We start from the raw sequence: 19472 nt of genomic DNA, 5'->3' as shown, positions 1-19472 counted from the left end.
ATATCCTCCAAATGACTTAGTATCAATTTAAGATATCTTCATACATGTTTATATAAGTTTAAGATTAAATAATGAAATAGTTAATGCTTGGCCCCGAGAAAAGTTTAAATATTGATATAGCTTCAACTGTTCTTGAAAGTTTGTAGAAATACCTAAATCCATTTGTTTCATTAAAGTATGCTACAGATTCTTTGAAATTAAATTATTTTACTTAAATTAGCATGTCTAATTTTTGGACAAGAATTTTTCTCAAATATCATATGTGTAGAAGTATGTCTTAACCACAACTTCACTTAACCACATCTATGAAGCCTAGTTTTTCCAATCAAAAGTCTATAATTTCAACATTGTCCATACGGTAAGAACTGTTCCTCCTTGAGGGTCAAATTTAAGCATAATTAATGTTTCTCTGTGATTCTAAATACCTTTTAAATCAAACACCTAGTTATTGGGACTGGAGAGATGGCTCAGCGGTTAAGAACACTGGTTATTCTTGCAGAAGACCTGGGTGAGAATTCCAGCACGCACACAGCAGCTAACTACTGTCTATAACTCCAGTCCCAGAGGATCCAACAGCCTCTTCTGACCTCCATGGGCATTGTATGATACGGGTGTACTTACCTACATGCAGGCAATATAGGCATACACATAAAATTTAAAAAATAACAAAAAACAATTAAAAAAAGCCGAGCTATTTTGAAAGTATCTTGTAGTCTTTATTTCAATGAAAAAAAATATTTTTTAAGTCAATCCATTAATAGAGGATAGAATCTTTGAATTGTAGCATCAGCATTAATTTGGGGACTTACTATTACATCAATTGAAATACATATTTTCACATTCTTGTTGCATTTTCAATGAACTTGGAAGAGATAATATAATTAACTCTCGAAAGTATAGATGTGTACAATGTAGCATTTAAAAATATATTATGCACATCTTCTCATATGATCCTAATAATATTTCAGGCAAGATCACCTGGGAGTACAGGGCAGGCAAAATATTAAAATTAACGAATTTAAGTCTCAGTCCTTATCGTTTCCATTCCACCATACCTCTCCTCTCCTCTCTGAGAAAAGTGAGGTTATCATCTTGAAATGCCTCTTCTGAAAGACTATTTTCTTTAACGTTTTTTCCATATTAATCTTCCCATTTCCTGATGTGACTCAAATCATCATCTGTTTCATTATCTACATCATACAGAACTTTATGCTTCTTCTCCTAAGGTTGAGCCATAGTTCTCTTCATGTAGCTATGTGTTCAGGCGTTTTTTATGAACATACATGGAAAGTGATATAGAAAAATGAAACAGGAAAGATGGAGGTTAAGAACACTGGATGCTTTTGCAGTGGATCTGGGTTGGGTTCCTAGAATACACGAGGACACTAACGACTGTCCATAACTCCAGTTCCAAGGGATCCAACACCCTCTTCTGACCTTCACAGGCATTGCAGCCACATGATACACACATACATGCAGACAAACCCTAAACACAAAAAATAAAAAAAAATAAAGTGATATAAATGAACACAGTGTAGATTAACACTGTCCAGTGGAAATACAATGTTTACATTCTTGAATAGGTATATTTAAAATGCAATAATATACATTTCAGTTAGTATGTTAAAATATAATTTTGACATGTAAAATAATTACATGTAGTAATTAAATATACTAATGATACATTTTACTTTTTATCTCTAAAACTTTTAAATCATATTAATTTTGACCAATCTTATATCATAGCAACATTACCTACTCTTTTAGACATCAGAGCCTGAAAGTTTAACTGAAGACTGTTTCAGATAGAGACTATAGAAAAACATAATTACCTATACATGAATGAAATTTTGAGTCTGTAGATATGAAAATTAATATAAAGTTGTGCTTAAAGTAGTATAATACAGCATCTCATAACTTCATCACTCTTTATATTTTGGCTGGATATTTGTTATTGTTCCACTGTCTTTAGTATGTTTGAAAGTATCCTTAACTTCTACCCCTCTACATGTCTGTTTTAGCCCTTCCCACTTGAGACATTGAAAGTCTCTCCAGTATATGACAACCCTATATTGAGCATGGAAGTACTGTCACCAGTGGTTTAGAACCAGTGATCTAAATGATGCTTCCAAGAAATGATATTTTAGACTTGTGCCAAAGTAAAGATTTTCAGGTTCTGCATGCTGAGCATCAATTGTGTTTTCCATTGTTTCTATATACATCTGGACAGGAGTGCTGTAACAACACTATGATTTGGTAGCTTTTCTAAGTATTTGTTTACTTAAGGTAATCATTTGGAGTGGAGATTAAATTTATTAACCTTCATTTTTTCAAATGTCAGAGAGGACATCCTTTTAAATTTTTCATTTTTATTTTATGTGTATAAATGTTTTCTCTGCATGTCTGTAAGTGTATCATGTGCATGCCAGGCCTGTAGAGGCAAGAAGAGGGCTGCAGGTTTCCTGGAACTGGAATTACAGATGGTAATTAACCATCATATAAGTGTTGTGAACCAAACTCAGGTCCTCCACTAGAGCAGCAAGTGCTCTTACCACCACCACTGAACCAGACCGACTGATCCAGGGAGGAGGTGCACCACCATATGGAAAGAGAGTCTTACAGGCTCCTAGGACCTTGCTCATATGAGCCTGTAGCAATGGTTTCAGCATGCACAGGACCTATGCAAACTCAAGCAGATAAAACCTCAACACAGTGGAAATAAGAATTTTCCCTTCCCAGCTGGGAGACCCGCCCTCATTCAGGGCATTAGGGTCCTGATGCAGATGGACAAAACCGACCTAACACATTCTATTTGGGTTTTGCATAGTTTATGACATTTGAGAGGGGGTGTCTTACAAAGACATCGATTCTTACAGGCTTTTCCTTTTCCATATTTGGAATACACGGAGGCACCCACCTCTTGCCTGTAGTCTCCGCCAGCTTTTCCCAAACAGCCAGCTTTTTGTGCTAGTCCAGGATTCGCTTCTCCAGTTGGCTGCTCCATCTTGCCAGCAGGGTCCTCGAGGCACCATCTAGCTCACTCGCCGGTGGTTCCCCTCTGTTCCCTTCTGTTCCCTGTGTTCAATATTGCAGTGGCACGCTTCACCCACATTTGCTCTGGATCAACTTCAGCTTTTTGGAGGAAATTCTGGGTTACAAGCCCCAATCATAATCCAAGATTATGGCAGCTGATTACTGCTTGGTGAGGAAGAGCTGATCTTCTTAAAGGGAGGGACTGTAGGTAGGCTGTCTAGACCCCAGTGGATGAACTTGCAATGAGGGATGTTTGGGGACACTAACTTGACACAATCGATCTTAACACAAATGACAGAATGTATGATTTCAAGTGAGCTGGGGGGCTATGGGAGAGTGCCAGTGGGGAAGGGGGCATAAAGATGATCAAGTTTGATTATGATGATCTAAATAAAATACACAAAAATGCAATAAAAAGTTTACAAAAATTATTTTTTGCAATTTTCATATAATATATTTTCATGGTATTTAGATCCCCTCTCCTACCTGAACCTCCCCTTCTTACTTAATGTACACACACATGTAAAATGCCTGTAGATTCTAATTTGTGATCCAAAAGCCCTTCAGTATGGATCCATCCTCTGAAGCATGGTGAACCTACCGAGTCAAATCTTTAAGAGACTGTTTCCCTCTCAGCAGTCATCAGTTGCCAGTAGTTCCTCAGCAGGGTTAGGGTTTCTTACCCACTTCCCACATCTATGCTGGGATTTTGTCTGGTTTGAGCTGCATGGGACTTGTGCATACTGTCACCATAGCTGTGAGTTCATATGAGTAACTGAGAAGGTGTTTGGAAAATTAAATTGCCTTGTGATCATCTGTTACAGCCAGGGTCCCTTTGATCTCCTCCCCGCGGGGGTAGGGGATAAGTAGGCGCAAAGTCAATGACACAGACTCCGGGGCACTCAGTAGGCAATGTGCAAGCGAGCTCACTTATTGTGAACACAGGTGTCTCCTTAATACCCCCTTCCCTCCTCCCATCGGTCCCTTATGTCCCATTGGCATCCTTCTATTAGAGCTATGGATGTGTTGTTGGTTTCTAGCTGCCAGGGCAAATTTCCTTCAGTGCGTTCCTGCTCATCAACAGGAAGCATGGTGCATCTGGGCTGTTGGTCTCATGACTAGCCTCCTACAATCCACCCTTTTTATTTTAAATTGTTGGCAGTCTTAGGGGAGGCAGTGGCTAACTGTCCTCTCAGATCTTAGGATACTTTTATGAAGCTGTGTCTGTCTTACATTGTTCTCCCTACACATGAGCCTTACCCATCATCGGAGTGTGCATCTAGCCTCATGTCCATCCTGTCTTAGGTTGACTTATTATGGGAGAATCTTATCCATCATTGACCACCAGCTTTGACCTAGATGTCCTTCAGGGAGCATGAGATCTGCCAAGGTGGTGGGCTAGCTCTTAAGAGGTGGCATTTAGCCCAAAGCTTGGTTTATTTTGGTGAACCAGGCTTGGATTACTTCAGTAGGTTGGCCCCTATTGGGATTTCGTAGTCATGAGGATCTGTAAGGTGGCTTTGTTGGTGGCCTTTTGTCTACAGATGTGGTGAAAAAGACACTTGAACAAGAGGATTAATGCAATAGCTATGCAACCCAAGAGGGTCCAAGTGACCAACCAGGATGGGTCTCAGATCTGTTTAAGGAATGTGGTATTTAATCAATAATTTGTCCTCGAAATTTGATGGTGTAATTGAGAAATTTATTGGACCATGAGCCTTTAATGTAATACATTTAGTCTTAGGACGACCTTTAGGACAGTCCCAGAGTAAGTGGCAGGGACTACCGCAACCCCAGCAAACCCAGTGGGGGGGTGGGGCACCTGATTAGGAAGGTGGCGGTCAACAAGCAGGGCAGAAAGGGAAGCAGTTAGCACCTGAATGGCTCCCTGTGTGTAATCGAGATTTCTGGTGGCCAAGATCCATTTATTAATGCTTTCCACACATACCAGGGCAATGGCAGTGCGAGTCAGTGGACTAAGGCCTTCCCAAACCAGCTGCTTTAAAAGCATGTCCTGATGGGGGCCTGGGACAAGAAGTCTGTAAAGGATTCACCCTGGGCTTGAATGAGATTATGGAAATAGGACCAGGGATCCTTTGGTGAGCAGGACCTGAGGGCTTGAAAGACCAACTGATGGACTTGTGTAAAATAACCGGCATCTCCAATCTGATCCTGGCTGACGGGGGTGGTAAAGGCTCCCCCTGACCCAGGAGCATATCAAGCGAGACTGGCACGTTATTGAGGGCACTGGGCCTAGCTTGGTCCTCAGCTAGATCTTGATAAGAAGCCCTCCATGTCAGGAAGGTCGGGGAATCGAGAACTGCTTTAAGAAGGTGGTACCAGTCATAACGTGTCTGTATTGCCTGACTCCATTGGTTAAGGATCTGTTCAAAATAAGGTGAGTCAGGGCCACTGTCATTGCAGGCTTTACAGATCAGGGATAGATCAGACAGTGGCATAGGAATCCAGGGCAGTTGAGCCCCATCTGGGCCCATGTTAACCGCAAAGACATGTGGAGGGCTACGATGGTCAGGGAAGTAGTCAGGAGGCTTAGCAGCACAAGTGGGGGGAAGGAGGCCATGAGGGTTTGTAACGCTCCCTAGGGATAAAGCGGTCGGGGGGGGGTCGAAGACGCTAGTGGAGAGAGGAAACATCTGTACAACAAGGTGCTTTGGCTGGGGAGGCTGGGGAATCATTCCTCACATCCGAATCAACATCTTCTGGCACAGTGGGTGGTGATTGAATAGAAAGGACGACCATTTTCTGGTCTTGTCAGTGGTCATTAAAAGATTTAAGGATCGCGTCAGTTGAACCCACTTTGTCCAACAAAATAGGGACAAAAGAGGTGGGTGGTGTCTTTCCTTCTTGAACCTCCCACTTCCTTACTAGGAAGAGGACCTGCATCCACATATCAGGATCCCACATGTTTTGGGGGGAGATCCACGGAGCAAGGACCGAAGCCTCGGTCCAAAAGTCCTCTAGGTGACTGTGTTTAATCCTAATCCCATGGGATATAAGCAGGGATTTGAGGGCTGAAATTTGGGGTTCATTGCAGCGGGACGGGAAGTTGCCCATGTCATGGAAAGAGGGTGGGAGAGGGGGACACAGACAGACAAAATACACTTGAAAGTAAGAGAAAGGAAGCCACGCTGAAAAAGGAAACATTCCATCCAGCCCTACCGAGAAGGCCGAAGGGAATTTCACAGTTTTGAACAATGAGGACCCTGCCCGCAAATATAAGGGACCAGCCACCACCCTAGGGGCATTTAACTGGTGGTTGTGTCACAGGTTTTGAGAGAAAGGAGGCAAATATCGAAACAAAAAGCGAAAGTAAGGGAGGAAGAAGAGCAAAAGGTGGTGTTTAGGAACCAGGTATCAGTGTGCTTGGTGGGGGACTTCCGATGTTTGTTAGGCCATGGCCGTATGCCCACACGGTGTCTCCGGTCATGAGACACCCTGTTGGGAAAGTGTGCATGGTTCCATCTCCTGGATGGTCAATCCTTATGTGGAGACACTGGGCGAACCAATTTTTAGGATATGTGCCCTATGGACAGACAAACATGGACAAATGAGAAGAGGAGACGGGCCTCGGTAACTCACCAGACCGAAGGCAAAGAACAAATAAAAGAAAAGGGCCTATTTACTGAGAAAATAGCCGAAAGGGACACCAAGAAGTGTGTCATTCAAGAGGAGCCAGAAAGGTCAGGGGCAGGTGCAGTCAGTGCAGCAGAGTGTAAAAATGACAATCCAGAAGAGAAAAACTAAAAAGGTGTAGATTGCCAAGATCAACGCAGGGTCCATTTATCACGTTGGGTGCCAGATGTTGCAGCCAGGGTCCCTTTGAGCTCCTCCCCGCGGGGGCAGGAGATAAGTAAGTGCAAAGTCAATGACACAGACTCTGGGACACTCACTAGACAATGTGCAAGTGAGCTCATTTATTGTGAACACAGGCATCTCCTTTATACCCCCTTCCCTCCTCACAGTGGTCCCTTATGTCCCATTGGAGTCCTTCTATTGGAGCTGTGGATGTGTTGTTGGTTTCTAGCTTCCCCGGGGCAGATTTCCAGTCAGCGCCTTCCTGCTCATCAATAGGAAGCAGGGTGCGCCTGCACTGTTGGTCTCATGCCTAGCTTCCTACAATCATCCATCCCCTCTGGCTCTTACAATGTTTCTGGCCCCTCTTTCACAAAGGTTTCTAAGCCTTATGAGACAGAAGTGTGCCATAGGTGTTCTATTCAGAGAGAAGCTGTCTTCAGCCTCTTATTATCCACAGATTAGTCAGTTGTTTGTTTCTGTGTTAATCACCATCTATTACATAAGGAAGTTTCTCTGGTGAAAGGTGAGAGATGCCTTAATCTATGGATGCAACCATGAGCAATTAGGAGTCAGTTTAATCCTGTAACTATTTGGGGCTTTCCACTATGCCCTGTGCCCTGTCTAGACTCAGATTCCTAGGCTTGATATCAGTGTCTGTTATGGGCTCCATCCTTTGAAACAGACCTTACAACTAATTAGGAAGTAATTGATTGCTTCTTCAATATTCATACTGCTATTGCACTGATGGGCATATCTTGCCAAGTCAATTGTTGCTCTAGTTCACAGGATTCCCAGCTGGGTAAGGTTACTGATTAATTTTTCTTCAGTTAGCAGGTATAGAACATTCTAACACTATGACATCTAACCAGTGGAGGTAAGGATTTGAAGTCAGGACCAACTTGATTTCTCCTTGAAGTTCTACAGTTCATGTATGGAGTATACTTAGCAATAGGATCTCACCATGTGGTTCTGGAGGTTAACAAAGGGCAGGGGCAATGGCCAGCATTGTTTGAGGTTCAATGGGACCCCTGGTCAATCACTTCAAGAATGAGAATACATTCATTGCATTGGGGTTTTATTTTGCTAGCCTATAAAATCTAAAAGTGGCAAATATAAGTTAACTCCTTTTATTTTTATACTGAATATGTATATATTTTAAGAAGCTTCTACAATGGTAGGTTTCTGTATGGTTTTCTCTAAAGGCCATTGCTGTTAGTTATCCCTCCCCATACACCCTCCTCTACTTTGCTCTCCCATTCCTTTTTAATACTTCCTACTCTTTTTTCGCCTTTATCTTTTATTTAATTGTATTCTACCACCACTCCCAGAAAGTCTCCCCCTTAAATTGCCATTTATCATTTTCTTTACTTCTCTGGATTTTCAAAGAGGAATAGGCATATCTAGGATTTTGAAGCTACCCTTTATCTATAAGAAAGAACACACAGTTCTTGTCTTTCTGGGTCTGGGTAAAGAGGATATTTGTAAACTTCTCTAAGAATTAAGTGAAACAAATAGAAGAATGGATCTTTCTGATAAAATTAATTATCGATTTGGGTAAAACATACACACATTTTGCAAATGACAAATTCTGGAATGTTATAGAAATATTAGTACATATACTAAACATACACAATATGTCATTCCAAAAAAACATTAATCAGCTTTCAACATCTGACAGTGTCAACTTCAAGACTATTAAAAATTACATTTCACAACTTTAGATGATTAAACTAGCAAGTTAGATTATAAGTTGCTGCCTATGTCACAGTCTATTCCAAATTGTACATGCATTCATGATGATTCTCTTCTATAGGATACTCTCATTTCCTTTTACTAAATTAAATTTACTACATATCTAGTATTCTTTTTCATTGATTTTTGTAATTTTCATAAAATACCGTTTGATGGTATTTAGATTTCCTGTCCTATCTACACCTCCCCTCACTGCTCCCTGAATTTAATGTCCTTTGTGTTCTTCAGTGTGGGTTCATGCACTAGACCCACCAAGAACCTTATCACTGTAAGACAGTCTTTTCCCTCTTCCAGCAGTCATCAATTGCCAAACATTCCTTAGGTTGGGTTGGGGTTTCTTACCCAGGTCCCCATGTCTATGCTTCGACTTTTGTCTGGTTTGAGCTTGCATAGAGCTTGTTCATGCTGTTACCAATTTTGTGAATTCATGTGTACAGTGGTCTGGAAAACTCTGCTTCCTTTTGGTCATCCACCACCTCTGGCTCATACAATCATTCTACTTTCTCTTTTACAATGATTCCTGAGCCTTGAGTGACAGAGGTTTGAAATATATGTCATATTCAGTGAATAATACTCTCTGGTCTCTTGTTCTCTAAACATTGGCCAGTTGAGATTTTCTGTGTAAACACCATCTGCTGCATAAGAAAAATTCTCTGGTGAGAGTTGAGAGATGCATTCATTCTGTGGTGTATATGTTGCACTGAAGTTTTGTCACTTAGTGCTAAAGGTCTTACAGACATGTATTCTCTTCATTTGACAAGTTCCGGAACTCTGTAATAGTCTCCAACTACTGAAAAAAAAGCCTCTATGATGAAGGGTGAAAGGTGCTCTTGTCTGTAAACATGACTATGAACATTCAGAATAAAGCTAATAAAGGGATATGGCAAAAGTAAGTTTTGTTTATAGTACGAAACATGAATTCCCTCCCATTGAGCCAGTGTTAATCCCAATTAGACAGCTGTGTGTTGCCCACAAGACAAAACTGTTACTACTACACCAATAGCAAGAGGTTGCAGGCGTGTCATTGCTGTTTATTAGGCTTTACAGTTGAATAGACCATTGATTGAATTTCTCCCTTGGCAGCTTGTATAGCATCCTTTGATACTATGAGAAGTAGTCTTTAAAGAGAAGGCTTCCAGGTCAGTTCCAGTTCAGTTGCTGTAATTTCTGTATCTAAAATGTGACTTGTCTTGAAAAATAGGGTCTTACCTTCCAGTTCTAGCAGGAAATCAAAGACTGTGGCAACAGCCTGTGTTATTTTGGGAATTTCTTGGACTGCCCTGACCAACAACTCAAAGGGAGGTTTCTCCTGCCTAGCACAGGTTTTTTGGCTGAAGCCCCAGTTTACTCTTAAATGTATCACTGACTTAATTGACATATACTGATCAAATTCTTGTGGTTTTCTTGTGGAGACAAGTTGTTCAATTTGTGGTAGTTATTTTGTGTGATATAACTGTATATTCAAGTGAGAGAAAACTTCTGAGGACAAGGGCTATATTTTCTTCTCCCAAATACAAAAATACATAGTTCCTCTACATAGTACTTAGCAATGTTATAGGTAAATTTTCTGAGAAGAAAATTGTTAGTTGGAATTTAGTGAGATGGCTGGAATGTAATTCAGTTCCAAGAATCTCAAACAACACCACAGGGTGCTCTACAACTAGAATAGCCCTCACTAGGCCAAAATTACCAGAATTTTATAACCCTACATAATGTAATTGAATATGGAATTATACTAACAGAATATAACTCTGACAGGTCAGTAATGTGGTTAAATATAATGCCAACAGTCAGAGTAAGAAATAGTCCCTTGAAAGGGAATCTAGATGACACATGCTCATAGCTTTCAAAGAGATAGGTACAAAGAAAATGAGCAGTTAGGGTTGAATACTAGAAAAATCTTGCAGTGGTGCTATCTAAGAAGAGAATGAAGCAGGAGGTTTTGCATGGCAATACTGTTCATTGGAACTACTTATAGCTAATCAGATGGGGTTTGTTAGAATTATCACTTTCTATGATTAAAAAAGTGATCAATTTTTTGATGTACTGCAAATTGTTCCATCAGGGGATATCATTTTAATCCTTTTGAAGGTCTGCATTACATGTTACATAATCAAACAGATTTTCTGACTAAGATCACATAATAATTCTGATTTATACATTTAGATGGCATTTACTTTTTATTACAAAACAGGCTTTTCATGACATTTATGATAAATGTGCATTTTAGCATGTCACAGAAGACTAATTATCTTCAGAAATGATGGCATTTCTACAAAAATATCTGGGGATCAAATTTCAAATTTTATGCAGCCATCAAAGAATCCTGAAGTTTATTTGGCCTTTTCTAGAATCTGTTGCCATGATTGACTATCTGAGTGACAGGCAGAGACCAAAAATCATCCAATCAATGGATGTTTTAGCAGAATTCCAGTTACCAAAATAAATCATGACAGAAAGTTAGTCAACTTCCATCTAACTAACTTTCAAATGTATCCCCTACCCTTCTCTTCTCTATCCATGTGATTTTCTTTTTTAATATTCTATTTATTATTTTATTTTATATATATGATATTGCCTACAAGTATGTAAGTATGCTTGTGTTGTGCAATGTCTACTGAGATCATAAGCAGGTGTTGGATCTCCTGGAACTGGAGTTACGTAGGGCTGTTAGTGACCATATGGGTTCAGGGTCCTCTGTAAGAGCAGCCAGTGTGCTTAACCATTAAGCCATCTCTCCAGCACCCTGTCCAAGTTATTTTCACATTCATCACCTACTACCATAGGAGGTGGGTGATAATTTTGAAATCTTGTCTGTGAAAACCTGCCACTAACTGTATTAAAGAGCCCATCGGATCTTGAATTTGTTTTTAAAACTTCTTTTATCAATTCACTGAAAAAGAATTAAATGAAATAACCTCAATCCCAGTGTTTCCTCTGTGATCCTATAACATGACAATAGCATAAGAGGTATTGGACAACTCATATCCTAAATCAAAAGGTTGTAATTCAATATAGACCAAAATATAATAGTAATATATTATGAATAAGGGATTCTGTTGTGATGAGCTGTTGTTGTGTGTGGCGGTGGTCGTGCGCTGCTGGGCAGGTCTCTCTGGCACTCTGCGGCTGGAAGTGCTGGCGACTCTGCAGGTCAGCGGCAAGCGCTGGGTGCTGGCGAGTGCAGGCTCCGCGGGGGGCTGCAAGCTGCCAGGTGGGTTCTGTGCCAAGCTGCAGGGGGCTCTGCGCCAGCTGCAGGACGCTCCCTCTGTGCACGCAGTCCATTGACCACTGGTCCGTGGAGAGCAGGGAGAGCAAAGCGGGAAGGGCAGAAGCGTCGCGAGTGAATGTTGACGGAAGGACAGCCCCCTCCGGGAAGACTGAATCACAGGCTGGTCCCAGGCACAGTGAAACACAGGATACAGCTAAGACAAGTTCAGGATACAGCTCAGTCAGACTCAGTGATTCAGCTCCAATTTATTAGGGGGAAACTAGAGAATTTATAGTGTGGTGGCAGCAGCAAAAACCTCAGCTGATAGGTACTCATAGAATGCCCCATTTACATGTGGCGGTGGGCTTCTATCAGGCTGTCAGACAATGCCTGATTATCATATAAGAAAAACCTGGTAGTTTCTATGCCAGAGGTCATGTTTCTGGTAGGGCATCTGTGGCGGCCACTTCAAAGTGAGCCAGGAGGAGAGCAGGAGGTGCCCTGCTGGAAAGAGGAGTCTGCATCAAATGCCGAGCCCCTTAGGCTATCTGGACATGGAGAGACTGCAACCCAAACAGCAGGGGTCCCCAACAACGAGCCATAGATCAAAGTATTGTCCTTATATATTATGGGGAAAAAAGGGATTTTTTGCTATTAGCCAATCTAAGATTCAGAGCAGGGCTGAGGAGGAAGAATGTATTGAAATTATGTGTTTGAACAATGAAGTATTAAAATTAATGAACTAGCTTCCCATTTGAGACTCTTTCCATTAAAATCTGCTGCATCCGTGAACTGACACGATGCTGTCCTTGCATATCACAATGATATATTCTGTGAGTGATTACACTGCATAACTCTGCAATCCTAGAAATTTAATTTTCATTGAAAAATTGCAGATATCTTTGGGTTTATCCAGATGCTGATTATCAATCTTCCTTTCCTATAGAATTGTGTCTATGGGAAAATTTTAAATTATTGATTCTTTGAGAATCATATTCAAATCCCCTATCTCCAATCCAGCCTACTTCCTCTTCTAGCAACTTCAGTTCCTCTCTTCTTTTTCTTTTTTTAACCTTATTTTATGTGTCCAGATTTCTTTTACTTTTTTAAAAGATATTTTATTTATTTATTTATTTATTTTTGTTTGTTTTTATTGAACTTTTGTATATTTCATACAGAACATATCAATCTTAATCATCTTTACACCCCTGACCCCACCAGCATACTTCCACAGCCCCCACACTGGAACCCATATATTCTGTCATCCATGTTAAGGCCCACTGTGTCAAGTCAGTGTCCCCAGATGTTCCCCAGTGCTAGTCCATCCACTGAAGTCTAGCCAGCCTACCTAGACTACCTTGTTTTAGGAAGATCAGCTCTTCTTTACCTAGCAGCAATCAGTTGCCAATATTTCTTCAGATAAGATCAGGGTCTGCTGTTCAGTCTCCCACTTCTATGCTGGGTTTTTGTCTTCCTGAGTTATTATTCTCATTTTATGTGTATGAGTGTACTGCCTGCATGTGTGTAAGTGCACCCATGTCTTGCAATGCCCACAGAAGTGAGAAGAGGGTATCAAATGTCCTGGAACTGGTTTTTAGTCACCATGTGGGTGCTGGGAATCAAACCTGGGTCTTCTGCAAGAGCAATCGCTGCTCTTTACCGCTGAGCCACCTCTCCAGCCCCAATTATTTTCTTTTTCAAAGGCCTTTCAAGTGTAACTTGTGTCTCCTAAATATTCTTGGGTGTGGGTCCAAGTCTTGGAGTCTGGTCAACATACCAAGTGCCATACTTTTAAAGAAAATGGATTCTCCCTCTCCTAACAACTATCAATTGTTAAAAGATACTAAGTGAGTACTTGGTCTTCTTCCACACTTCCCCCATCCATGCTGGACTTTCATCTGGCTTGTGTTTCTGCAGAGCTTGTTCATGCAATCTTAAGCTCTGTTCATTCACATGCACATGTGCAACTTTCCTGCTGCGTCCACAAAACACGGTTTCATTGTGGTAATCAACCACCATTGGCTCTTACAGTCTTTCTGCCCCCTCTTCTTCAGAGATCCCTGAACCTTGCGAGGAGATGATGTGATATAAGTATCCCACTTAAAAGCAAGTTTCCTCTTTTATAAATCCAGAGATTCTTTAATTTTTTATAAAATATTTTCACTAAATCAGCTACTAACTCTCCAACTCCCTCTTCTAAACATTCACCAACCCATGTCTTTCCTGATATCATATACTCTTTTATAATTGCTGTTGTTTCTGCTGCTTTTGTGGTTGTTAGTAGTGCTATAGGGACAAATTTGAAGAAAACATGAGCAGTGCCTTCCAAGATACAGGTGTAAGAAAGGATTTTCTAAATCGTACACCAGCTTCTCAGGCACTAAACAGTCAGTAAGTGGGACCTCATTAAACTGTATAGCTTCTGAAGGGCAAAAAGAACAACCAAGGAAAGGAAAAGGAAACCCACTGAGCGGGAGAAAATTTTTACCAACTACACATCCGACAGAGGATTAATATCCAGAATATACAAAGAACTCATAAAACAGAGACAAGAAAATAAACAACCCAATAAAAAGATGAGCTATAGACCTGAATAGAGACTTCTCAAAGAAATAAAAATGACTGAGAAGTACCTTAAAAAGTGCTCAACATCCTTAGTAATTACAGAAATATAGATTAAAAACCACTTTAAAACATTCCTACTTAGCCCAGTCATACTGCCTAAGATCTAGAGAATGAAAGACACCAAATGCTGGGTGAGGATGTGAAGAAAGAGGAATGCTAACTCACTGCTGTTGGGAATGCAAACTCATACAAGCAATATGGAAAGCAGTGTGGAGAAACCTCAAAAAAGTAAAAATGAGTTTACCACCTGATCCAGTAATACAACTCCTTGCCATAAACCAAAAGGACTCATCCTACTGTAGCGATACCTGTACATTCATGTTTGTTGCTGCTTGCTTCAAAGGAGCTAAGAAATGGATACAAACGACATGCCCCTCAACTGATGAATGCTTAATGAAAATGTGGCACATCTGTACAGTAGAGTTCTACTCAACAGTAAGAAAAGATGAAATTATGAAATTTTCAGGTAAATGAATGGAACTAGAGAGTGTTCTACCAAGTGAAACAATATAAATGCAGAAAAGCAAGTGTCCTCTGTTGTCCCTCATTTGTGGATTGTAGCACCAACTCCTTATATGTATGTGTATATATTCTAGTGAAAGATCAGTAGCCAGGAAAATAGAAAAGATACATGGAGATAAAGAGAAAGGAAGAACCTGAAAGGGAAGGATAGTAGAGAGCAGATGTTACTAGGGAGAGATGGGGAAAGTGGGAGTGTTTGGCAAGGAGAAGAAGAGGGAGGGACATGCAATGGGCCAAAGTGTCTGGCGGAGGGAAGTCAGGAGAGGGGTGATGGTGGGAGGTGGGTGGTATTAGGGAGAGGGTGGGGATGATGGGGGTGCTGGGACTGGTGAGGAAGGAGTGAAGCCAGATGGCTGGCACAAGAATAGAGATGAATGAAACTTGGGGAGCTAAGAAATCCAGAGGGAAATGTGATGTTCCCAAAACTCCATGAGAAATGCACATGGTGTATAAACATTAGTGCATGGTATACCTGGGAACTGCTTGGAAAGGAACAAAGTGCCAGACTGAAGAGACCTCCCTTTGAATGGTTAGTGAGAGTGGTCCAGAAGACTCCCAAAATAACATAGGCTATTGACAAACACCTTAGCCATCTCCAGCACTACTAGATAAGACCCTACTACTGAAGACAGGACATGCTTCAGATGCAGGACTTACAGGAATGGATCAGGAACTGACCTGGAGTCTTTCTACCTGAAGTTTAGCTATCATGATGCTAGATGATAGAACGGAAACTCTCAAGGGAGGAAAAAAATCAATGGTTTAATCCAGTCCTAAACCCTAATAACCACAATGACTGGCATGGTAAAATACTTCTATCAGTGCAGTAGTGGCAGTGTTATCTGCAGGTCAATCAGCAGCTATTCAATTGTTCTTAAAGTCCTGTCAATGTGAGTGACCACATGAGTAACACTGTAAACTCAGCCAAATACACATGGCAGGAGAGAACATAGATCCTGTGCAAAACCGTATCTCTTTCATATCTGTAGACAAATGAAATTTCTTACCATATGCTAAATATAGATCCTTATATTTACAAACAAGCATACCTTACACCACTTAGCAAAGAAGGCAATTTTTTCAATAGATGGAGGCTATTGCAGAATTCCACAAAAGGCCAGACACAGAGAATATATTTCTGAGTGATGGCAAGGTGACCCATCTACTGTTGAACCTCTACACCTAAGACTCATGGAATATAGAGGAACAAGGGGTAGAAAGAAAACTAATGCATCCTTCAACTCCCCCCAGTAAAGCTTCCTTATACAACAGAGTACAATGCACACAGAAGACCACAACTGTTCACGTTGTAAAGGAGATTGTAGAGTATGTATCCTTGAATAGGGCTCTTATATTGAACCTCACCCACCCAGAGCTCAGGGACTATTGCAGAAGACAGGGACAAAAGATTTTAAGTGCCAGGGCTGGTTCATGAACACAAGGAAACAAAGGTTTTCATGCCACTGGAAGCTTGCACATGTGAACTTGTGGCAATAGTAGCACCGAGTACGGGACCCATGCCAACTTTATTAAACAAGGCCCAGAGGGGAGGAGAGAAATGGGAGGTGGGCAAGCCCTAGACTGAGAATTATGGATACTGATTGATGCTGGATGAGGGAGAGTATGACTTAGATATGATCTCTAGAGGGCTGACTAAAATCTGGTGGATGAATTTACACTGAAGGAGCCTTGGATATAAATGCTTGACTGGATAGGACTTAATGTGTTTGGCAGGATACATGAGGTCCAGTTGGGGGACAGGGGCCATGGATGTGGGAGGGGGCCTAAAGTTGATTAAGAACTATTGCATAAAATTACAAATTTCAATAAAAATTTTAACAAAAATAAAAAATAAAAATACACAGTGAAAATGAAAATGTGGAGTATTTGTACATGGTAACTAATTGTAAGGTTCTACATTAACACAGCATGTCTTGAGGTTAAATTGCTAAAACTTATCATCAGTTTAAAACTGGGCATATCTTTCAATAGTGTCAATCTATATCTAGAAAAGCACCCCAATGAAGTTAGAAATATAAATATAGATATAAATATTCATTTTTATAAATATGGATAAACAGAAGTAAAAATGATATAATTATGGAGTTGTATAAATTATAGGTTCAGTTGATAAAGCCTGTGATGTCTATATCATTGGATATATTATATTATATTATATACACTCTAGGGTATAAATAGTATATATAATGTTATTTTATATAACACAGGAAAATGTAATTCTTATTATTGCATTGTGAATGATCTCAATTTTTCATTAAAAATATCTTTAACAAATAAATATGTAAAAATGTATTTGTAGTATAAAGGAAATTTTTGATTCATTAAGAATAGTCCAAATTATTTTATTTGCTCATTCTGCTAGTCATTTATGTATTATTAAGCATTCTGAGGTCCACTATGTCCTTGCCTACAATCAGAAATGACCTATGGTACTATTTCTTAGCTGAGTTCTGAGGGAGTAGATCTCTTCTATGAAGTTAAACTACAAATAAAGACCTTAAAATATCTTTAATACCATGCAATGCAGTTTAATGTATGCATCTGGCAATACTCATTCTGAGGAGAATTCTTTCTATTGTTTTTTTTTAGGGGGGCCTGGGGGAGTGTCTTCCTGTTGCACAAGCTGGCCTGTTACTTGCAGTGATGAGGCTGGCTTCCATCTCACAGAGATCTACATGCCTCTGTTTCCTGAGTGGTTCACCATGCCTGGCTCAGGGAGAAACCTGACATTTTCATTCAAGTTGAGAAGATTGATTCATTCATATTGAAACAAAAAAGAAAAAACAAAGCAGATCTGAGAATGTCTTCAGGTACATTCCCAGAACATTTCCCAAGACAATTTATGACAGCTTTAAAAGATGTGTATTTCATGCTTGAAGTTAACTTTTCAATAAGGATTATCGCTTGCCTAGAATTTAATTATGTCTTTGATGCAGAAACATATTTCAGTAAGCTGAAGAGTAGCTTACAAATGCATACTAATTCCTGAGAATTGATGATGTAAAAAAATTATATAGCCGAAAACGTTTTGTCTTACTTATTGTAAAGGGAAAACAACAACTTAGTGTTATTTCTTTAAGAAAGCATTGAATACAAGGAAATTGACTTTGAACACTAAGAAATACAACAATATAACTTTGTGACCGCTCTCTGCCTATAAATCTATGCCTAGGAAATCAAAGTTAGCACAACATTAAGGCTGACTTCAACAGTTGCTTTAAAAGTTTCTACCTAAGTAGAATTAGGTCAGTGTCTAGAGCCTGAAGCTTTATAATAATATTTGTATGTATACAGTAATGACTTGCAACAGTTTAGTCCTTGTTAATTTCCAGAAAAACCTATCTATTCTTTTGGTATTTATGATGGTTTTGATTATCAACCACATAATCTAAATTAAATGTTTATTGTGAACTTTTCCATAAAACATTTGAAAATATTAGAACAAAATGATCATATCTCAAGGAGTCATATTGAATAATGCTTGATACTTTGAAAAATACAGCATGTACATAGGAACAATACTGTATAAGCTACTCATATTTGCTTGAATATTTGCATATATATTCATTATTTTCCTACCACTCTATCTTTTGGTTTTTCCATGTAATCTGTTAAAGCAGACAAATTTGAAATTCTATAGCAGGATCCCATAGAAGTAAATATGTATCATAAATTGAAATTTTATATGAAGATGTATGACAAAAATGGTAAGTGATAACTAGAAAAGGAAAAAGAGAAAAAAAGAATGCAGAACCTTAGAAGAAGAAGAAGAGATCATCACGAATGGGAACCTGATGCCAACTACCTCATATGGATTGCAATGTTCTTCGTAAATTTCCACAAGAGAGATTATAATCTCTGTTGCTTTTGTCTGAGAAATTTTAGTAAAATGATAATTGAAAAATTTTCTTGTGTCTGAATAATTTCAGTTTTATCTTACACATAGCATTCCAAATCACTATAGCATGAATCACTTACAAAAATTAGCTAGTATCTTATAATAGCTATTCGGTTTAACTGAAATGAATTATTGCCTTAAATGTAGATCAAAATAACTCAAATATAAGTACTAAAGTATTTCAAAATATTTAATTCTTGTTTTTTACCAGAACATAAGTTTATTTTAGATGTAACAGTAGTATTAAAGTTGACAAGTGTAATTCTTAACTGAACCAAGTAAACTTAGCCATTTAAGTATTTTTAGTTATTCCCTCCAAAAACTGAGGGAGTTTTTCTTTTCCACCAACATAACACTGTTTCCCAAAAGTTCTCTTTTTGGAGGACTTTTAATTAATGAGTAAACTGCTTTGGAGATACTCAGAAACTCCTTTCTCCAAATGGAAATTAATCTTGACAAATTATATATTGCATAGATTTCTCTACGGATTTTTCTTTAGAACTTAAAGGCAAATAGCATGCAGAGTAATTTTAACCTATTTACCCCAGGGTAAAAACTATCTGTCCTGAAAAATGGAATCTTTTGATGGCATAT

The sequence above is a fragment of the Nannospalax galili genome, unplaced genomic scaffold (assembly GCF_000622305.1).
Source record: "Nannospalax galili isolate Female #2095 unplaced genomic scaffold, S.galili_v1.0 scaffold75, whole genome shotgun sequence".
Lineage (NCBI taxonomy): Eukaryota > Metazoa > Chordata > Mammalia > Rodentia > Spalacidae > Nannospalax > Nannospalax galili.
Note: the sequence above shows the minus strand (reverse complement) of the source record.